Source organism: Acinonyx jubatus, chromosome B1 (assembly GCF_027475565.1).
Source record: "Acinonyx jubatus isolate Ajub_Pintada_27869175 chromosome B1, VMU_Ajub_asm_v1.0, whole genome shotgun sequence".
NCBI lineage: Eukaryota > Metazoa > Chordata > Mammalia > Carnivora > Felidae > Acinonyx > Acinonyx jubatus.
In genome coordinates, this window is record NC_069382.1 from 193,488,397 (window position 1) to 193,512,765 (window position 24,369).

Genomic DNA, 24,369 nt, shown 5'->3' on the forward strand with positions numbered 1-24,369 from the left:
AATACTGAAAGGAAGCTTCTAAAGCTCATATGATAAAAGCGGGAAGATAGACGACTATGTCCCTTAGTAGAAACAGTGTCTTGGTTTTAGTCCTATTTCATTTTTAAAATTTTATTAGCTATCTTTTATGTATTTTTAACTTCTAAGTTTTCTTTAAATCCAAGTTATTTAACATATAGTGTAATAATGATTTCAGGAGTAGAATTTAGTGATTCATCACTTGCGTCCAACACACAGCTCTCATCCCAACAGGTGCCCCCTTAACACCCATCACCCATTTAGTCCATAACCCCAGCCACCTCCCCTCCAGCAACTCTCAGTCTGTTCTCTGTGTTTAAGAGTCTCTTATGGTTTGCCTCCCTCTCTCTTCCTATTTCAGACATAGCTACTTGACAAAGTCCTTAAGGACTCAGACAACTCTAGGCTTTATGAGACAAAGACAACCCTTTGTCCACCCCCTGCCCTGCTGAGAAGAACAAGGAGAAGGACAGAGCTTTTAAAGAAGCATTTGCAATACAAATGCTAAGAAGAAAATGTGTGAAATTACAGAATAGGGAATTATAAGAGGTGAAAGAATGAGCTAAATTCTCACCCTCAGTTTCCTCATCTAAAGTATAACCATGCCTGGCATTTTCCACTGATATTTGATCGCAGGAACATTTTAAAGTTACACTCCATTCATAGAACCCAAAAAGTATTTCATGCAAAGTGATGTATACTTTTGATTGAAATTGTCTTTTAGAGCAATCATGAAGGGACACATTTTCTTAGTATTAAACTTTAACCTGCAATCAACATTGAATAATATAAATGTAGAGTGAAAATCTATAAATCAGATGTCCAACTTAGACCAGACTCTTGCCTAGATTGAATATACTGTGGTTGGTGACAGATGCAATGTTAATCCTTTGTGCTCATGCATCAGGAGACCCCATGTGTTCTTTTAGATTTCTTAAATATGACCCAATTTTTGTTAAAGACAGATTGCCACATATAGTAAGAATTACTCTCTTAATACGTGACCGAGCCACCCAGGCTCCACTTGAAAGATATATTTTATAAGAAAAAAATACGAACACTAATTTCTCCCCCCCGACACTAACACTGATTTTTCCCCCTAGGATCTATGCATGTCTCATAGAATTCAGGGGATCCATATGAGGTTGGTCATCAAAATCTCTCATTTCTTCTTTATGCCAGTGTAGAAGGTGACAGGGTCCAGAAAATATTTTGTAGATGTTATAGTCAAAAATGTAAAACTCCATTCATTGGTAGGAAGGATTCAGCTATTGAAACATGTACCGTCGACACCTCTTACCATTCACCCATTAACTCAGTCAGAAAACAAATATTTATTGAGTCTGTACAAAGTCCAAACCCTACATTATATTCAGGGCTATACAGTATAACAAGAGAATCTTTGTTCTTACGGTGCACCCATTCTAGTGAGTATAAAGAATTTAACCAAATGATTACACAAATATATAGTTACAAACTGGGCATTAGTACTCTGAAGGAAGAAGAAAAGACTCTACAGAAATATATAACCAGGAAACCTGATCTCAGCTGGAGAATTCAGGGAAATGTGGTTTGTTTGAGGTGAGGTAAGAAGACCGGGGTGATTAGGAGGTAATTTGACCTCAGTCTTAAGGGCCTCCTTCCTGTTCCTCTCATGCAAGAGGAATATCCCTGCCTTAGGGAATTTCCACCACCTCGAACCGCCCCCTCACCCCCCCCCCCAACTCTGGGATCCCCTTCCCAGATATCTACAAGGCTGACTTCCTCATCTGCTGCAAGTTTTGCTTAATGGTACCTTCCAAATTCAACCTGCCTTGCTGTCTCTTTTAAAGGACAATCTGGGGGTACCTGGGGGCTCAGTTGATTGAGCACCTGACTCTTGATTTCCACTCAGGTCATGATCCCAGGCTCAGGTCATGATCCCAGGGTCGTACGATTGAACCCCATGTCGAGCTCCATGCCCAGCATGGAAACTGCTTGGGATTTTCTCTCTCTCCCTCTGCTGCTCTCCCTCACTTTCTCTCTCTCTCTCTCTCCTTCCCCCAAATGCATAAAAACAAAATTAAAAAGTATTTAAAAAAAATAAAAGGACAATCTGTAGCCCCATTCCAGCCCCCAAAACTCTTACATTCCCCTTTCGCCCCACTACTGGATCCCACAGTACCTTCTAGCTTACCAGATTTTTTTTTTTAATTTTGTTTTGTTTTGTTTTGTTTTGGGTTTTTTGGTTTTTTTTTTTTGTTGTCAACTCTCTGAAGTAACTTATTAAGTGTAATTACCATTAGGAAAAATGTTTTCTCTGCTTTATTCACGGACGTATTTCAAGGGTTTGGGAAAGTGGTTGGATATAGTTAGTTATCTTAAAAAGCTAATTAATTAGCTGATTGTTTAATTACCTAATTAATTGTACTGAATCACAGTAAATACGCGACATAACAAAATGCTTGAGAGGCAGCTATATTCGGTACCGAGAAGAAACGTTCTACTTTTTTTAAAAATGTTTTTAATGTTTATTTATTTTTGAGAGAGAGAGACAGACAGAGAGACAGAGAGTGAGCACAGGAGGGCCAGATAGAGCCAGAGACACAGAATTGGAAGCAGGCTCCAGGCTCTGAGCTGTCAGAGCATAGAGCCCGATGCAGGGCCTCAACTCACAAACCTTGAGATCATGACTAGAGCCGAAGTTGGACGCTCAACCAACTGAGCCATCCAGGTGCCCCAAAAAGTTATACTTTTAAATGAATGTATTGGATGGAAAAAAAAAAAAAAAGAGTTACAATCACTTATCCTACTTTCCATATGCCAAAGTTGAAAAAGAAGAGTAAAAACAAACTAAAGTATGTAGAACAAAGTAAACAACTAAGATATGCGAAGAAATAAATTTAGGAACAGATTTGGAAAATCAGCAAAAGTAAAATTTGGTTTTGAAAAGATCAGTAGAATTGCTAAACCCGTAGTTAAACTGCGGTGGGAATGGGGGTTGGGGGAAGAAAGAGAGAGGAACAAAACTCACAAATACCAATCTCAGGAACAAAAGCATGGGCATGGTGGGAGATTTTACAGATACTAAAATAGAATAAGAGAGTATGATGACCAACTTAAAATCAAGAAATTCAACAACTCAGGTGAAATAGACCCATTTCTTAAAGGACCCAAACACCTAAAATGACTAGAAAAAGAAATTAAAAAAAAAAAATCTAAGTACTTGTAAATAGGTTAACAAAACTGAAGTACAAAATCCATACCCAACAGTCTTTGCTTGAGAATTCCATTAAACATCCGTGGAAGAAAACACACCAATGTTTGTAAGGAACGGTTTCCAATTAATTTTTAGAAGACAGTCTAACTTGATGAGCCATTGTAGCAAGCAGGAAAATACTCCATTCTAAGAAGTCCACCTTTAAAGTGTCACAACTTGTGAATAAGGATTTTGCAAATGTGATAAAGTGAAGGGCCCTGAGATGAGGAGATATCCTGGATTGCCTGGATGGGCCCAGCCTAAAGACAAGCGTTCTTGTAAGTGAAAGCTGGGAGAAGGGACAGGACAGTCAGGGTCAGAGATGGAGATGTGACAGTAACAATGGAAACAGAGGTCAGAGTCGTTTGCAGCGTGAGCTCCTTCTGGAATCTTGACAAAGCAAGGGAACATTCTTCCTCTAATCTCTGGACAGGATACCGCCCTGACCACTCCTTAATTTTAGCCAGGTGAGACCCATGTTGAGCCTCGGGCATCCAGAGCTGTAAAGTAGTTAAGTTCTGTTGTTTGAAGGCACTGAATTTGCGGTGACTTTGTTAACAGCAGTGATTTGTTACAGCAGCAACGAGAGACCTGTACAGCCGCATCCACAGGGCAAAACCAGGCATTGCTGTAGACCTAGTTTAGAACCCAGCAAGTCGGGAATCACCGATTCTGCTCACAAAATCCCTCTTTGCTCACAGTGCCTTCTCTTTCTCGCCGGGAAGCCTGATTGATTCAGAAGTGCACTGGTCAGAGTCAGGAAAGCTGGTTTCTAAATTCAAATCTATTGCTCCTCTGCTCTGTGCCCCTGAGTGAGCCACGTGATTCCTTTGGCTCAACATCGTTAATCTTCAAAGCCAGGGTATCATGTTATCTCCATATTTTTGAAATGACAATACAGAAGATTAATTTAAGTGGATATGAGTCATTTTTATATGTATGCCTACATTTTTTTTTTATTTTATTTTCCAAATACAGCAAGTGAAGCTGGTTTCCTAGGTATTGTAGTATCTCGAAATTTCCTTTAAATAAGTAGTCTGGGCTTGTTTAAAAGAGAATAATTTAAATAAAAGTATTATGTAAATACAGGAGTACTTTGAAATGACTAACAAGATGAGGCTGGTATGAGAAAAACTGAAACGTAGAGAACAGTAGGCTAGGAAAAAAAAAAAAACCCTTGCTTCTTACTCCTCCTATCCAATTAGTAATGAATGTATTCATTTATTTATTCATTAAATATATACATATTCATGAGCGTCTTTTAAGAACAACGTTCCAAGTAAGAGCACACCGGGTTAGCAATAATGAATGTGAAACAGTCCCTGACCTGGAAGGCTTCAGAGTCTGAGAGAGGAGAAACATACACGCTTAAAATGGTAATGCACCAGGCTCAGAACTTGAACGGGGATACGTGCCTGGTCCTGCCAGTTTGTACCTTTGAGATGGTCAGTTTCTCCTCAAATTCCTCCTCCTCACAAGGTTCCAAAATGATCCCCTTAAAACACAGCTCTAACCATGGCTCTCTTTGTGTCTAAGCCAGTGCTGCACCAGCTATGGTCCCAAGACAAACGGCATCCACGGTAGCTTTTGGTAAAGAAAGTTTCGTTGATGGCTTTACTGAAACACGGCCACATCCACTTATTCAGGGATGTCTGTGGTTGCTTCCATGCTTTCATAAGTAGTTATGGCAGACACAGCAGGAAAACCTAAAATGTTTACTATATAGTCCTTTATTAACACTAAAACTATCACCCTATTTTCTTTTTTTTTTTTAATATGAAATTTATTGTCAAATTGGTTTCCATACAACACCAGTGCTCATCCCAACAGGTGCCCTCCTCAGTACCCATCACCCACCCACCCCTCCTTCCCACCACCCATAAACCCTCAGTTTGTTCTCAGTTTTTTAGGAGTCTCTTATATTTTGGCTCCCTCCTCTCTAACCATTTTTTTTCCTTCCCCTCCCCCATGGTCTTCTGTTAAGTTTCTCAGGATCCACCCTATTTTCAAAACCTTCCTTTGGGGTCCTCATGTTGATCGGCTGAAACGCAAACTCCACAATACAGCATATGCAAAATTTATGATGTCATCCCCTGGCATCTTCCTGAATATACCTAACAGGTACCCTAACTGTACCCTAAAAAGCATGTCTTTTCAAGATTTTTGGCCTAAGAAATTGATATTCTTTAGCCAGAGTTTCTCTCCTTCCTTCTCTATGTAGACAGTTCCTACCCAGCCCTTAAAATCCAAATTACTTTCCTCACTGAAGCCTTCCCTAACTGTCCAAGGAAAACTACGATTTCCTTATTTCTACTCTTTCAACACTCCAGACCCCAAATATACCTCTTAGAATGTTCTAAGTATTCCTAAATAACTTCACTGCTCTTGTTACAATGTTTTATTCCTTCTAATAAGATATTCAAGCAAATATAGAATGAATGAAACCCCAAATCATCCCAAACAGCACAAATATAATCATCTCAAAAATAATCTCTATCAGCAATTAGTAAATATCATGTTAGCCGTCTCTCTATGCATATTTATAGAAACAAGGGTAAATAGAAATGATTTTATCAAAAATGCACATTTATGACCCAAACATATTCTAATAAGAAGTTGAACTTTAACCTTGCCTATATTTAGTAGAATACAAATAAATTCATGAAACTGAATACTTGTTAAATTTCATAAAGGTTTTTTTTGTGTGTGTGATAAACATTTATATTCTTTTGTTTTTTCCTTTGTTTTATTGTTTGAGACAGAGAGAGAGTGCTTGGAGGGAAGGGGAGCAGAGGAAGAGAGAGAGAGAGAGAGAGAGAGAGAGAGAGAATCCCAAGCAGGTTCCATTCTCAGTCCAGAGCTGATGTGGGCCTCAATCCTCAATCTCAACCTTGAGATCATGACCTGAGCTGAAATCAAGAGTCAGACTCTCAACCGACTGAGCCATCCAGGTGTCCCATGCATTTAAAATTCTTAAAAGATCACATTCCTGTTTAGAAAGATGATAAATAGATAGATAGACAAATAGATGATAGATAGATAGATTCATATTTTGAAACCTTACCCCACAGTACCTCAGAATGTGACTGTATTTGGAGATAGGCCTTTAAGGAGGTAATTAAGGTAAAATGAGACGTTTAGAGTAGAGTCTAATCTGAGCTGACTGGTGTCCTTATAGGAAGCAGATATTTGAACCCACAAAGACATACCAGGAGGATGGGGGCATAGAGGAAAGGCCATGTGAAGACAAGGGAGGAGACAGCCATCTGCAGGCCAAGGGTAGAGGCCTCAGAAGTGATCTCTCCTGCTGATACCTTGATCTTGAAGTTCCAGCCTCCAGAACCATGAGAAAATACATTTCTACTGGTTAAGCCACTCAGGGTGTAGTGTTTTGTTAGGGAAGCCCTAGCAAACTAATATGGTATTTTTATTGCATTAACTTCAAATTTCTCCCACCTCTTAGAACAAGAAATTCTCCTGAATTCGGTTCATTATGTTATTTTTACCCTGTTGAAGTCTAAACTCCTTACGGGCTTATGTGTCCTCCTGTATCCCAAATTCTCACTTTGTTTACATAGAGATTCAGGATTGGATTCAGAGTAATTTGATTTTACCATCAGACATGTGACAACACAGTCTTCATTTGAGAATTCTTCATGGTGATACGTCTCTTGTTTGACCAGCTTTGTCATCAAGTATTTTTCAGAGAGATGGAACAAACACTAGAGTCCCTAAATTTGTTAGGATTGAAATTGTCGGTTGCCCCAAAAATTATAGAGCTGCAAAAAAAAAAAAACTACAGAGTGAAATAATTTCTTTCCTTTAGTTTGTATACCTAGTCTACTAGCTTCTAGCATTAAATTGCTAAGGCATTTAAGGTCAGCTGGGTGATGTGACCATGAGGGTTACTTGATCATTCTGTATCCCACTCTGTCCTCAGGGATATAGGGATCCCTTTCTATGAGAAGTACATCATCTTTAATTTGGGATTTTTTTTTTCTATTCCACAGTTGGATATTTGTTGTCATTCTAAGCAGTATCATGGTGATAAGCCTGAGGAGGTTAATATCGGTTAACAGTATGTTTCCATATTGTTTCCACAAGTTTCCATATTGGCCACACATTCTTCATAAGTTTTAGTTTGGTGTGGTGTTCATTTCCTTTTATTGAGGTGAGAGTTTTCAATTTTTATTTAGTTGATAATCACTTTTGACAGAGGCAAAAGAAGTAAATATTCCTTCAGACGGCCACCTTAAACAGGAGAAGCATGGCCACTTTTCACGTCTACATCTCATGCGAGGTCATGTGTTTCTTGAGTGTAGAAAACATAAGGCCTGGCATGCAAATGTTCAGTAAACTTTGGCTGAGTGAAATAACGCGCAAATCCTCATCATCTCACAAATGCAGGAGCTGAGTGAAATATGTATATTTGGAGTCTATTCCAGAAAATACTAGTTGCTCATTTGGCCTTTTATATTTCAGGGAGCTATTGAATGAAAGATTTGTTTCCTTCCTCCACTGCTCAGCTTTGGATGTCCAGGAGCAGATCAAGTGGAAGAAAAGAAATGGGGCCTCCAAGAGGCACATGAAGACTTTAGAGAGACCAGTATGTGGTTTGCAGTTTTCAAACTGGATCGTGGGGCCTCAGGAACTTGTAGGTGGTGTGGCCTTGCAGATGAAAGCCCCACCGTGTGGGGATGTGGGCAGACTGGTTTCTGATTCTGCTTCAAAACTTTTGATGCTCTAACTGTCTCTCAAAAGTAACAGTCCACCGAGCTTTAGGTTTTAATTGGAAAATCATCTGGAACCTGTAAAATAAAGAAGTATTTAAAACTAGAGGCCATCAGTTGAGGCTTAATCAGTTATTTTCAGCATGTTACACAAATTTCAAATTAATACCAGGATTGGGGGGGGGGGGTTGGTGGAGAGGAAGACCACTCTATCAAGACAAGAAATTACTCTTTCAGACTGAAAAAAAAAATGGCAGAAACCATCTCTTACAGACAAAAGGTATCAAACTGTTGAGTAATTGCTGTTTCCTCTCTGGCTCTGTCTGTCTGTATCTCTATCTCTGACTCTTCTGTGTGTGTGTGTGTGTGTGTGTGTGCATGCCTCAGTGCCTCAAACATATTGTATTTACCACTGTCAGCTCAACACTTAGCCCATTACCTGACTTGCATTTTTATTTTGTTTAGAATATTAAAAAAATATTGGGAGAAGTCATAAATGAATGAATGCATACCTATCAGAGAGGGGAAAGTATCAACAGCCCAGAGGGAGGAATTTGCAAGGACAAATAGAGAGCTTCCCTAAGTTGCTTAGTAGTGGATGTAGATAGAATGTTCACATTAGAGAAACATGTCTGTGAGGACCGTTACCATCCCGTACGTATTCCCTGAGCCTGTGAATCCAAAGCAGTGCCATTTTAAAAGACTAACCAGGGTCATGTGCGTGGTTGAGAGAAATGTCAAATAGACGTGTTGCTGCAAACTGTCCATTTAATGATGGTCCTGTTTTGTTTTGTTTTTTTTATAAATATTGCTAATTTGTTTTTAAATTTCCTAAATACTGGCAGCCACCTGGCACTCAGAAAGAGGCAGGAGAGGGGCACCTGGGTAGCTCAGCTGGTTAAGTGTCTGACACTTGATTTTGACTCAGGTCAGGATCTCACTGTTCATGGGTTTGAGCCCCATGTCAGGCTTGTGCAGACAGTATGGAGCCTGCTTGGGATTCTCTCTCTCTCTCTCTCTCTCTCTCTCTCTCTCTCTCTCCCTCTCTCTCTCTCTCAAATAAAAATAAAAACTTAAAAAAATGAAAAAAAAAAAAAAAAGCAAGAGGCGGGAGATATACAGCCCTTTCCTAACAACCTGATGATAGTTCAGTGTGTTACAATAGAAACCCACTTCAGGCCAAAGTCTTCCAAATGCTCACTGATAGTCACTTTGAAAAAAAGGGGGAAAAAGCACCCCAAAGCAAAAACAAAAGACAAAAAAATGGGGGCCTCCAAGATTAATACACCAGTGATCTGAAAGAGGATTAACCTGTCTCACTGTCTCTAGGGCCGGATCAAGCAATGAAGGCCTTCGATAGGCAGAATGGCGGAGCTCTCCATGCAGATGTTTTTAGGATAACGGGCCATGAAGGTGATGGTTTGCCAGATTTTTATCCCTCACGTTTGCAAAGGTGCTCCAGTCTGATGGTTTTCTAGTCAGCCTTCTATGTTGATCACGACTCATTTCACCGATGAAAAATTATTTCTTACGTGTCTTATGCTAATTAATGGATCCTCTTATATAAATTTTGATAATGATATCTGAAGCACTTTAAATAGCTACTTGGGCTGTTGGTTTCTGATCCAGTGCTTCTAAAGCAATTTAAGTGCCACCAAATATAGATTAAAGTTAATTTGCGTGTAGGTACATACGTTACATTGTTTATAGTAAAGTGTTGTAAAGCAAATTGTCACACACATGATATCATGTTTAAAATTTCGGGGAGGCTGAAAACAGCTCAAAGTGAAAGAAAACCCGAAATGAGATTTCGATGTGATCTAGTCATCATTCATTCACTCATTCATTCATTCATTCATTCATCCATCCAATAAACATTAATTACATGCCAAGACAAAACCCAATAAATTCATTGTAGTCACTCTTTAGCTCTCTGAATGCAATGTGTTGAGAGCACTGTCTTAAATGGATGCTTCAGTGTTTTAATAAACACATTTTTATATGAAAAATAAAAAGAGGAAAAGCATATTGATTTTTAGTTCAAATAGCTATGTCTCACGGGCCCTGGGATGACTCTTCTGGTCACCAAGCACAATTTAGTCAGCACTACCTACTAGCTGCATGATACATATCTGAAGAACATAAACATGCCTATTAGACATCTAAAATTATGCTTATTGTACAACAGAAACATCATAGTGAAGAAAGACCCAACGTGATGGTTGACAACCTACCCTGGGTTTCTCATAAAATTCTGAACATCTTCTGAGAAAAAGCAGAAATAGCATTTTTGTTCCAGACTACCATTTCAAGGACATTTGTATAAAAAAAAATACTTGGAAGAGAGATAGTGTCTCCATCTGGAGCAGATTTGTGTACTGGCCAGGGTAATAAAGATAATGTCTTTTCCCATGGCAAGGAGTGAACACGTTTTCTAGCACCCTCCTTAAAATAAAACTGGGGTTTCCTATTCCCAGGCTTTCCTTTCTAGAACACACCGTTCTGCATAACCAGGCAGTGTCTTCTTCTCATTGCAACACTGCTTGAGGAGCAGGGCCCAGGAAGCCAGGGCACAAACATTCCTCTAACTACTGATATTTCTGTGAGCAATGGACCATTTGTCTTTGACCCAGGAGTATTGTGTTTTCCCTGAGTTTCCATGAGACTTTGACAGGCCAACTTGTGCGTGTGCAAGAATTGTAAAACCTCAGACCTTTAAGAGTTCTTACAATAAACTTTATATTAAAAAAAAAATTCTTAGCATAATCTTCACCTCCAATTATCCCAAATGTAGACAAGAGTAGAGATCATCCACATTTCTATTTCCTAGTTTCCAAAGACAATTGCTGTAAAACTGACCCAAAATGAAAAGTATAAAATGACTTCCAAGTCCACTATAAGCTCAGCATCCCTTTCGCTGCATCCCCAGTCTCCATGGAACAATGTGAAGACCACAACAGAACTGAGAATACAATAGCCACGACTTCTAATTTGGATTTTGACACTCACTGGTCAGTTGGCGTTGGTTAAATCATTGGCCTCTTGAGGGCCTAATTTGTTCATCTCTGAAATGGATAAATATTACATCTATTTCATAAGACTCCTGTGAAAATAAATCATAACATGTGTGTAAATGTGTCACATAAAGCCTAGCACATACTTGGTAATTATTAATACCCTTTCATACTGATGACTTCCAAAATTCTTGACAACTTGCCTTTAAAACCCTCTTATTGTGACAAGGCAAATTACACTTTTATCCATATATAAATACATAGTTAGATGACACAGTAAACTCTGATTATCTATTCAGCGTCCATTCCCCTTTTCTTCTTCTTCTTTCAACAGAGCGCTGTTTTATTCAAAGATTCACAAACTGGTAATTCCAGAGATGGATTCCAATTCGTCTAAACCAATACATTTACCATATTCCTCAGTGAACACTACTGATCCAAAAGTGGACATATAACCTAAGATAATGCCATTGAACCGAAGGGAAGAATTTCCATGGTTGTTCTATGGCTGAGGAAAATGTTATGCGTTGAATCTTGTCCTCTCCCACCCAACCATGACGATCGGTTGAGGCCCTAAATCCATTACTTCAGAACATGACTTTATTTGTCAATATGGTTCCTGTGGATGTAATCAGTGAAGATGTCATCCTACTGGAGCAGGTTAGCCCCCAATCCAATATGACCAGTGTCCTTGTAAGAAGACGGCCGTGAGAAGACAAGAGATACACAGGGGGAACATCACGTGACCATGAAGGCAGAGACTGGAGTTATGCAGCTGCAAGGCAGGTAACGCCAAAGATTGCTGTCAACCTCTAGAAGAAAGAAGTATACAAGGAAAGGTTTCCTCACAGAGTTTGGAGGGAGCATGATCCTGTCGACACTGTTATTTGACACTTCTAGCTTCCCGAATTCTGAGACAATAAGTTTCTCTTTTTTCAAGCCACCTAGCTTGTGGGACTTTGTCATGGCATCCCTAAGACACATACAGAAAGGTTCTCTCTCTCTCCTTCTCTCTCAGATAAGTGGCAGCTGTCTTGTATCCATGAAGACAGCAAACCTGAGGACCAAGCAGGTGTAAGAGAAAGAAGAAAATCAAGAGAATTATGATAGATTCGTGACCTTTCAAACCTGGAATCTCCTCAAAATTTAGGCTTCTTCTGTGAAATTGTACACTTCATCAGTGGACAAGCCAGTTTGAATATATTTCTGATACTTTCAATGGAAAACACACATATATACACAAATACATATTCACATGGTGATTACACACACACACACACACACAAAGTCCTGGCCCTTGACTTATTAATTATTTACGATTGCATGCATACAAGTTGTGTTGTTCTCTGTTTTATATAAGAAAAAAGAAAGCTTGTTGTTTTCCAGCTAAGCTTGAATTCCTTGAGGATCAGTGCTAGGTTTTGTAATATGGAATGAGTGGAGCTATAAATAAGGTTGGTGCTCTATAAACACTTATTCTGTTTTAGCACCTACCACTATGCTTTGTAATTATTCAATAAGTTATGGTATCCCTCTGTCTGCTCTTGAAGCCAGCAATATGTCTTGCTGTTGTATTGGTAATACTCAGCTCACAGCATTTAAGAAAGCCGTGTAGGGGTGCCTGGGTGGCTCCGTCGGTTAAGGGTCAACTCAGGCTCAGGTCATGATCTTGTGGTTTGTGAGTTCAAGCCCAGTGTCAGGCTCTGTGCTGACAGCTCAGAGCCTGGAGCCTGCTTCGGATTCTGTGTCTCCCTCTCTCTCTCTGTTCCTCCCCCACTCACACTCTGTCTCACTGTCTCTCTCTCAAAAATAAAGAATAAAAAAAAAAAAAGCTGTGCAGATGGAACGAATAAAGAATATTTGCATTTCTTTTAGGAACCCTTGAAATATTATTATTAACCAGCTCTCCTCTCACTTTTTTTTTGGGGGGGGATATAGTCTTCTTCCTTCAGTCTGTTATTCATGGAATAGTTTTGGAAGAGTTTTGGAAATGGAAGAGTGTTGGAGTCAGGAGGGTGTGGATGGAAACTCCAGATCAATCATGCATTACTCTACGGAAACTGGTTCTACATATTTTACCTCTCTGAGCCCTGGTCCCATCATAAGAAAAAAGTTGGGAAGGAAGTGGTGATAAGAGTAATATCACTGACTTGCGGTGGGAATGAGACCAGGTCGTCAGCTCATCAACAGTCTTTAAAACCTTGCATGAGAGGCTGAGCTGGGTTAATTACAGCAAACCCAGGCTGCTATAACAAACATACCATAGGTTGGATGGCTTAAGCCACAGAACATTTATTTCTCACAGTTCTAGAGGCTAGGAAGTCCAAAATCAAGGTGCCATCTAATTTGATTCCTCATGAGAACCCTCTTCCTGGTTTGCAGAAGCCCACCTTCTTGCTGTCTGCTCACATTGTAGAAAGAATAATCATCTGTCTTCTTATAAGGGCACTAATTCCCTTCATGGGGGCTCCACTGTCATGATCTCATCACTCAACAAAGCCCCTACTCCGAAATGTCATCGCACTGAGGAACAAGACTCCAACATATGAGTTTGCAGGGGGACACAAACATTCAGCCTATAGCACTCGGTATCTGTTACGTAATAGGTACCCAATACCTGTTTGGATAATTAACATGATATATGCAAAATGCCTCAAGCATAAATGTTCTGTAAATGGCAGTTATTGTTAACGTTGTCATTATTGCCGTCAAAGTGAATGCAAAGTATGTGTCACAAGTCCCCCTAGTGTATAAGCTGCTGTGATCGGTTTTAGGAGAGATGAGCCTGGGGAAAATCAGCTATATTCTGATGATAAGGTGGAAGTCTTGCACTCCTAAGGATAAGGCAAAACACAATTATGTTAACTCCCAATTAGAGCATGGAATCCATGAGTAGGGTATTCAATGAGACAAAGATGAGTGAATGGAAAAAACAACCAAGTAAAAATATGAAATCTGGAGCCAGTACAATGAAATGAACACATTGAAAAGTTAGAAGGGTCACAAGTGCTGAGTCCCCATTCTATTTGTTCTAGTACTTGCTGAGTGGCTTTCTAGGAGGTACCTCCCACCCCCCACAGCCTCAGTTGCCCTATTTTTAAAACTGGGGTACTTATTCTCACTTTCTAATTTTCTTTACTGTTTTAATCATAGCCACATTTTTCAGAAATTAAATTTCCCAGCTACAGAAGTTCTTCCCCTGCTATTGCTAATGCTGTTTAATATGGCCAAGTGTGTTCTCCCTGCAAAAGCAGTGTGCGTAAGTCAAATCCATGACTTCTAAAGTTTGCCCAGCAAGACAAAATAAAAAGAAACCTCAAACTACAGCTAGGAAAACTAAGCCTTTTTAGTTTTTAGTTTGTTTTTTTTTTTAAATATCTTCTCTGGAACAAATATAAAATAAAATAAAGTAAAATAAAGTAAAATAAAATAAATAAAATAAAATAAAATAAAATAAAATAAAATAAATAATAAATCCTCCCGTGTTATTGAATGAACATCCTGTTGCTAAGGACAAACCAATTTTCTTTTCTTTTCCACAGGGAGTCACAGAGAGGATTACTGAGTTAACATGACTCTGAGTTCCCTGAATTTACCCTCAGTAGCCCAATCATGTTGGGGTAGGAATAGTATAGAAATAATTACAGAAGGAGAAGGTCAGTGTAAACCACCAAGCTGTCCAATTATGAGATAAGAGATGGGAATGGTTACCATTATTTGGGAAATCCTGCCTCTCCTATGGTTACCGGTTCTGCTCTTGCTGTATTGTTAGCCAAAATTTCTCAGGGATAAAAAGCAAAACCAAAATCTACTTCAATGAAAAGGGATGAAAAAGAAAACCTGGGTAATAGATAATATCCCTGAGTTCTCCAAGGAACAAAGGTTCTTTCTATTCAGCCTCCTTTTGTGCATTGAACACTCATTCCACAGATATTTATTTTTTCTTTTTTTTCTTTTTATTATTATTTATTTTTGAGAGAGACAGTGAGACAGAGTGTGGGGGGAGGATGGGGCAGAGAGAGAGGGAGACGCAGAATCCGAAGCGGGCTCCAGGCTCTGAGCTGTCAGCACAGAGCTTGACGTGGGGCTTGAACTCCTGAAACATGAGATCATGACCTGAGCCGAAGTTGGACACTTAACCGACTGAGCCACCCAGGTGGCCACCCACAGTTATTTATTGAGCATCATCCACACCCAGAGCCGAGCACTGTGATACAATGGACAGCAACATCAAGTATGAGTTTTGTCTTCACAGAGCTTAGGTAGTGAGGTTGCTCCTCATCAGATAATCATCAGAACAATTGCGACAGAGCAAATGGGGCAAAAGCTACCTAGAAAAATACAGTTGTTTCAGGTGGGTTCTTACCCAGCCCAAGAGTCCATACAAGGTTTCCAGGCAAAGAGCGGTTTGGGTTGAGGCCCTAAACATGAGCAGGAATGAGAGGGGACAATGCAGAGGGGACAGAGGAGGTTTCCTGTCCAAAGGAATAGCACTTAGGAAGGACTCAGAAGGTAGAGAAGGAGAGCACAGGGACCTGGAACAATGGCACATGGCTGCAGTTAGGAATAAGTTGTGAAGCAAGGCTGGCAGGGTGGGAAGTCATCAGAGTAAGAACAAGAGACTTGAAGACTATTGGCCGATGAACAGATAAAGAAGATGTGGTATAGATAAACAATGGAATATTACTCAGCGATCAAAAAGAATGGAATCTTGCCACTTGCAACAATGTGGATGGAACTAGAATGTATTACGTCAAGTGAAATAAGTCAGTCAGAGAAAGAAAATATGTGATTTCACTCATATGGAATCAAGACACAAAACAGATGAACATAGGGGAAGGGAAGGCAAAATAAAATAAGATGAAAACAGAGGGTGGCCATAAGAGACTCTTAAATACAAAGAACAAACTGAGGATTGACAGAGGGGAGGAGAGTGGGGGATGGGCTAAGTGGGTGACGGGCATTAAGGAGGACACTTGTTGGGATGGAGTTGCACCTAAGTGATGAATCACTAAATTCTACTCCTGAAACCAATATTATACTATATGGTAACCAATTTGAATCTAAGTTTTAAAAATAATAAAAGAACCCTGAGGATGATCTCAAGGAGCTTTGGATCTTACCCTACAACACTGGAAAGACAGCAAAGGGTTTCAGGCAGAGGGTGCTATGTAATTAGATTTACACTGTAGAAGTCTACTCAGGCATTGAATTGATTCAATACCCAGGTATTGAATTGATTAGCAAAGGACCCAGGTATATGACAGTCCACCGGTTAAGGTTAGTTGTCAGAGTTGGTTAGAATGGAGAAAGGATGGGAGGAATGGAGAAGAGTGGATGGAGCTGAGAGAAATTTCAGAAACGTTATTGGCGTGAATTTTGACAGATGCATGCCTCGCAAGACTACATAGGGTTATAAGGCTAGGCTGGCATCCCACTATGTACAACAAAGATGCAGTCAGTATCGGAGGTCAGATCACACCACATCACCATATGTGTAGGTCAAAGGAATGGTTGAATCTTGACCATTTCATTGGGTTCCCTTCATCTTGATAGGCATGCTTTGCTCAACACCCATGGTGATTTAATCCATGTGGAAGTAGGTGGGTGCACGTTCTCTTCCTCTTTTAATACTTACAGCAGGATTTCTCTTGACATAGAAGCACGGGCCTCTGGGGTGCCCAGGTGGCCCAGTCGGTTAAGCCTTTGACTCTTGGTTTCGGCTCAGGTCACGATCTCCCAGTTTGTGCGTTCGAGCCTCACGCAGGGCTCTGCAGCTGGCAGCATGGAGCCTGCTTGGGATTCTCTCTCTCCCTCTTTCTCTCTCTCTGCCCCTCCCCCACCTCTCAAAAATAAATAAATAAACTTAAAAAAAACAGGTGCAGGCCTCCAGAAGCACAATGGGCCGTCAGAAAACCTAGTTTGACTCTCATCGTCCATGGGTTATCAACTCTCAGAAATGTTAAGAGACCCAAAAACTAAATAAAATAAAATAATGTGGTGTGACATAAAATATGAAATAAAACAAAACGGATGTCCCTTAGCAGGAGCTAACACTAAAGTCAGGCATACTAGAGGAAGTTTCCGTGCAAAGCAATCAAGAAGCACACACTGATGCCTACGGAGGAGTGCCTGGCTGGCCTTAGAGTGGTCAGGACAACATTTAATGTCTTTCGCAATCACCAGAAGTGGAGGACCGTGAAGCCTCAGGATATCTCCAGACCCGCAGTGGATATGGTGGTGCCTAGCGGGTGTTTTTAGGCTTTGTCAGTTCGTTCGTGTTTCTGTGACAGAGCATGTGACATAGCACTTTTATTTCAGAGCACTGTGGCCACACATCCATTCAAATAAATTAACACTCCATCTCTACTGACCCATTTGTCAGAAATGCCAAAACGCGAGCTGACCCATATGACTTTCCCACTGAAAAGTACATATGAAGAGTGTCATTAAGCCTCACGCTGACAAGCCCGGAGTAACGGTTATCTCTTTTTCTTTTCCCTATTTGTCGTAATAACACCGACTGAACCACACCTGCCATTCTGAAACATAGACTTCTTTCTGAGTAGGACACTCGGAGCGTGAATTTCCCACTCTTCAAGCAATCGTTATTAAGACAAGACCCTGGAGAGAGAGGAGAAATGAAATTTATTTTGCATTACATTTGGAACAGGAGTGATTTCATGCAACACCTGTAACCTCTTTTAAGTGACTGAACCTCGAAGCAATTAACATGCCCAGTCTCACTGGGCGGAAAGAGTCAAGACACCCACCCAGGTCCATCAAGCTCAAGGAATTGACACTTTTCCTTCTACCTTGTTGCCAGAAGGAATCTAGCTAGCATCCTTCCCTGGAGATCAGTTATTTGGCTCTGGGAATTCACTCTTTTTATAATCCTTGAGACTTAGCCACAATACATCTAACAGTTGTGGAAACTTTGGTTAGGTTTCTTGGAGGACACTGGAAAAAAAAAAAAAAGCAGGTGGGTGGGGGGGTGGGGAAGAAGGCATCATTCGACTTAAATAATTAACCGGAAGCTAAACATTCTGTCCTAACAAAGCATGCCTTTTTGGTATCAGGCCAACACTATCCCAACGGAGCTGGTTGCAATGAACTTGTAAACACAACAAAGAAAGAGAATCGACACAAGTCCTCTGCTAAATTATCCCATATTGACACTAGAACATCCAGGCTATGAAATATGCAGGAGATGCGAGGTTGAATCAAAGTGCACTCCTTAATTTGCACCAAACCAACTGAAGAGTAAAATGTGATTTAATTTACTATATAATTTGCTTGTTCAACAAAGCTGAAAGATAACTCACTTAGTGCCACTTTGCTTATAAGTAAGCCGGTAACTGGCGGTGTTCTTTCAGCGAATGGCTTTGTGGTTGATGCCAGAGAAAGCCGTTTGAGTGGAAAACACACAAAATTAAGGGTCTGCTGCTGTAGTATTTGCAATGAACTCCTTTTGTCCTCATCAAGTTTATTTCCGCACAGAGGCAATAATGGCCCTTTGTTTTTCAAACTCGATGAAGTCACTGTGTCTTGCTCTGTGGCACACGGCTAGGGAACACTGCATGCGGCCAAATTTAGAAACATTTGGAACTCACGACTTGTGAATTTTGAACCAAACTTGAATCTTTTAAAAGCTCATCTGTTCCACAGAGCGTGCCAGCTCGGCTAACAGCCTTGCAGCAGGGGCTGTGTCCTCCAAGGGCTGAGCTGGGGTCCCTCGGCCCCTGGTGCGTCTCCCAGTGTGAGACTGGGGGACTCCATGGCATAGGAGTTTTGATGCGATGAGATGGACGCAGGGCAGAGCCCTGAAACCTGTGCTCCAAGCAAGAAAAATGTCCCAAACGTGAAATAAGGAGATTCTTGTGTGCGTTGCCGACTTTTCAAATATTGTCTTCTTGGCTCTTGAATCTATGCGTTCTTTTGTCCATTAATGCCACACCAGGGTCGACCTGTATCAACCCATATCCACCACAGCCTGGAAACCGGCCTCGCCCCACTGTTCGTGACACACGCTGCAATCAGAGTCAACTCCTGGAATCTCTTCTTGCACTGCCCACATGCTGCCCGACGCCCTCTCTTTTATTATGTCAACCCCGTGCCTCAGGCACCAGGCTGCTCCCTGGAGGGCACGGCCCCGACTGGACGGAGGAACAAGGACCAGATTTGGCTTCATGCAGGTGAGGTGTGAATTTGATAGCTCAATGATGGGGCATGTGGGTGTCTCGGTCCTTTAAGTGACGACCCTTGGCTTCAGTTCAGGTCATGATCTCACGGTTCGTGAGCTCGAGCCCTACGTCGGGCTCTGCGGCTGGCAGTGTGGAGCCTGCTTGGGATTCTCTCTCTCCTTCTCCTTCTGCCCTTCCCCTGCTCTCTCTCTCTCTCTGTCTCTCTCAAAATGAAAAAATACATTAAAAAAAAACCCTCCATAATTATCGCAGCGTGCCATGTGCTCTGGGAAGGGAGCTTCATGGCAGTGTTAGGGGCCTGGGCAGGTGATGAAGGACACCCAGGGTGTGAATCGCAGAGCAGGGTTGTTCTCAGGGACATCACGGAGCACAAGGCAGGCAGGGGTGGGATACCTGGTCAACAAGAATGGGAGAGCACACCAGCAGCTCCAGGAACTACATTTGAGTCGCAGACTTGTCACAGACTAGATGAGGAAATGTCATCAAGAGAGAGAGTGGTATAGGAAGATTGTGTGGAAGAAAGTGAAGCTAAGTGGAAAGCAGGCGCCAGTTCCTGAAGGATTCACAGCAACCTGCTAATGAGTGTGACCACGTCCTGAAGACAAGTAGCCGTTTTACCCAATGACTTATCCTCTTCCATAAAGCACAGCCCAGACACCTTTGCCCAGTATTCAGTGCTCTCCATCATTTGTTTCCAGCCTCCCCAGAAAAGCTGATCTCTCACTGTTTCCCCCAGCAAGCTTCTTTTCTTGCCCAACAGACTTGTATTAAACATGTCACAGCCCCGCCTTCTGGAGTCTACATATTAAAAAAAAAAAAAATTAAGTTTATTTATTTATTTTGAGAGACAGAGAAAGTACAAATGGGGGAGGACCAGAGAAAGAGGGAAAGAGAATCCCAAGCAGGCTCCACACTGACAGCGAGAAGCCGGATGCATGGCTCCAGCTCGCAAACCGTGAGATCATGACCTGAGCTGAGATCAAGAGCAGGACGCTTAACCCACTGAGCCACCCGGGTGCCCCTGGAGTCTACATATTTGATCATGCTCCTGGTCTCCACCTGGAACCAACATGAGGGATGAACGCCTTCTCCATGTTTCCAGTATTCATTCATTAAATAAATACTGTACATTTATCCAGGCATAAGGCTAGGGGTTAAGAATTCATTTATTCACTTGATAAATGTTTACCAAGATTTACAGGACAGAAACTGTCCTAGGTGCTGAAGTGGTATTGATGAATAAGATGGGCGGGACCACTCCCCTCATTATGCAAGCATGATCCGTTTTGGAGACAAACACATGTATGAGCAATTTGAACACAGCCCAGCATATAGTAATATGATGGGGGAGGTCCAGGGAGCTATGATAATGCCTGGGAAAGAAACCCCATTTGTACCTGAGCAATCAAGAAAGGCTTCCCAGAGGAAATGTTTGTGAAGGTGAAACCTACAAGAATTAGCAGAGTAGGCAGGACAAGAGGGGAAAGAAAAAGCATCCTAAGCTGAGGGAAGACGCCACACAAGAATCCAGGGCTAGAGAGATCATGGGACGCTTATGTGATACAGCCAATCCCGTATGGCTAAGTACAGAGGGGACAGAGAGGCTCATGATGTGCACAGGAAGTCAGTTTCCTGGGAATAATGCATCCAGACGGTGCCAGGTGCTAAACATTCAATTACAGTTTCCTGAGTTTAAAACTGTGTTTGGGTTTATGGCGTGTGATCTGAGAGGCAGTGATAGCAGAAGGAAGGCCCGCGCGGCTAGGGGTGATGCAGCTCAAGTCAGCCTTACGTGCAGAGTCTGCAAATGTCCTCGCCTCACTGTGTGTCCGGCGAAAGAGCCCGACTAAGTTGGGACGATGGGCGGCTGGCACGGAGAAAGAACTTTGTTCATCTCTTCTCTTGTAGGTGGTGAGCGAAAGCTCACTGAAGACTGAAAGGCAGACGTTGTCGTGTTCAGTTTCCATGGGGGTAGCAAAGAGTCTTTCTATCCCCCTGCCCCATGTCCCTCAGCCCGCGTGAGCTCACCTGCAGGTACAGGACAACTTTTTTTTCTTCATGGGGACAGCTTCCCACCCCAAGGATCCGCATCACCATGGTTTTTAGCCTGTGGCTTTTAGCCTGAGAGCTTTTTCTTTAACCAAGTTGACTGTCTTTAAAGCACACGGGGCAACCAAGACGTAGAGGAGGAGGAAGGTGGTCACATCTCCAGGGGAATTTCTTTTTTATTTTTTTAAGTTTATTTATTTAATTTGAGAGAGAGCACACATGAGGGAGGGGCAGAGAGAGAGAGAGAGAGAGAGAGAGAGAGAATCCCAAGCAGGCTCAGCACTGACAGTGCCCCTGATGCAGGGCTCGAGCCCACAAACAGTGAGATCATGACCTGAGCTCAGATCAAGAGGCAGAGACTCAACCAACCAAGCCCCCCGGGTGCGCCCCCCACACAGGGGCATTTCTTAACTCGCATAAGATGGGATTCGGTGGAATAGCGTTCTGGTGCCATCAAAGTTCAGGCTCCGGATTCCAGGTTCTGTGTGTTGGCAACATTTGCTCATGGCAGTAGTCGACTTATTAATGCATCCATGTGGCTTCCTCCCTTCCCTCTCTGACTTTCCCATTTCCTCACTTTTGATTCCTGGGGTCACTTTCCAAACAAGTCGCTGGCACCCAAATTCTCGTCTAAGGATCTGTTTTTGCGGAAACTCAGACCAAGATACACAGCCCTGGATCCTGTCACAGAACCTACCACAGCCATCTCTGTGGAATTCACTTCCTTTTGCTTTTATCAACTGGTAGAAAAATCTTCACCGTCTGTAAGGATGATAAGACTAGCCCTGAGTACCATGTTGTGAAACTTCTCTTCCTCTCTCTCTCTCTCCCTCCCTCTGTGTGTGTGTGTGTGTGTGTGTAGGGTTGTGATGTAAAGTCCCTTTTTAAACTGCAGGTCATGGTCAAAAGCGTTTATTATTAAACTGCTACAGTGGATGACCACAGACATAAAGAACAATTGGAGACAGTGACAATTGCCTAAGAGGAGACATTAGAGGCCTGAACAATAACAGTGACAATGATGACAGAAAGGCAGCGATGGATTAGAGAAATAATTAGATCTTGGTTACCCCTTATCATGATGGCTTGAAGCCCCACCTCCCCCTCCAAAACAATATGATTGGCATGATGAGAATAATAATAATACAGTAAAAGTCATGCCAACGGCCTAATGAACCTGCTCGTTGTGCCTAGGAAATCAATTTCCTTGGAATAACTCATGCAAAGCAAAATATACAAAGAGTGCTAAGCGCCAAACATGCAATTACAGTTTCCTGAGTTTAAAATTGTGTTTGGGTATGTGGTGCACAATCTCTAAAATATAATTACTGAGGAACATAGTTTAATTTGTATCAGTCACAATTTACGGCTTGTCTATGTTTATAGAAATGATTACGGTTTGAAGCTTCTTGTGCCTTCCTTGATGCATAAAAAATGATTATCAAGCCTTTCAGAGGCAGCCGCCTTCCCTGAGAACTGGCAGCAACGGGCCCTTTAATCAGGAACAAGATCCTACAGAGCCAATGCATGCAAATATGCAGTCTCAGAACAACGGTTAACTTTTCATAATGAGTGTGTTGGAAAGAACTCACAGCGAGCCACGGCAGAAAGGGCCCACCGAACAGAATGCCTGTGATCAATGCTGACCGAGCACGGAATGCTGGATTCACTCTTGCATCGTGCCGCTACATCAAAACACAAGCCAGTTTCTGCCACCAAACTTATCATTTTAGCACAGTCAGTGTTTCAAACAGGCTCTCATTGGATCCGACGCCAGCCTTTTTTCAAACAACCTGGTAAGACAAAAACTTAAAAGGCTTTCAGGTCGAAGAGACAGTCGGTGATTACCCATCAACACTGCCATTAACTCATCGTAGGACCTTAGGCAAACCGTTTAACCGCTCAGGGCTTCAGGTTGGCTTATCTCTGTAATAAGGGGATCAAATAAAATGTCTTCAAAATACCCCACCAGCTCCCAAAGATGATGACTCTGTATGTAGAGAAGTATGATAAGTCTTTGAAAAGCCGTTCAGCTTAGGTGCGCACACACACATGCGCACAAACGCACACGCTCACACACACCATTTTGGGGCTGTGAAATCTCATAGGATATGTAGTTTCCTTTATGCATAAGAAAGGAAGAAGAAAAAGGACTGTAGACAGTAAGTCTGCATGGCTTTGCATTTGATTTATCGTTCAGAAACAGTTCGGTTGTGGAAAATTGTCAGAAACTTTACCGGATGAAATCTGGTAGAAAAGAATGTGAATCTTGGATGGTCTGCATAGCATAGGGAGGGCCCCTAAAAGCAATCTGTCTGGTCGACCAGCAGGCTCCACACCCTGTTCTTTGGTGGATAGTTAATGTTTTATTTTTCATAAGAATAAAGCAATTGGAGAGAGGCAGAGAGGAGAGTAACTGCTCTTAAAAGGATGCCCAGCTCCGAACATCATTATTATGAGACATTTAGATAGCACTTCACAGGTACAAAGTGCTCCCCAATCATCTCATTACTTTTGTATGAGCTACATGCTGTTGAATTTGTCATCCTATACCCCAAAGTGGCTCTGAAGGCAGCAAACACTTTCTTGCAGAATCATCATACAAGAAGCCACTTCTCTGTAAGCCCCTGAATGGGCAGTGATTATTCAGCCTGCCGGAGGAGTCTTGACATCAGAGGGTGGTTTGGGGTGATAGGGTGGGAAATGTACTTTTAAACAGGTGACGCAGGAAGGTTGCTAGAAGGTGGCATTTGAGCAAAGACTTGAGGGGAGAAGAATGAGGATACCTGGGGCCGTGCAGTCCAAGCAGCGGGAAGCCCTAAAGTAAAACCCCAAGATGGATAACTGCCTGGTGAGTTTGAGAAACAGGTCGATGAGTCTGGAGCAGAGCGAGAGAAAAGCGAGAAAAGAGTAGGAAGAGAAGGTCAGAAAGGTGACAGGAAAGTCAGATTGCATAGTCTTGGGCATTCTAGAGGCTTTGACTTTTACTCATGTAAGAAGGGGAGCCCTTGGAGGGTTTTAAACAGTGAGCGATGTTGGGGCGCCTGGGTGGCTCAGTCGGTTAAGCGTCTGACTCCCGCTCAGGTCACGATCTCATGGCTCCCACGAGTTTGAGC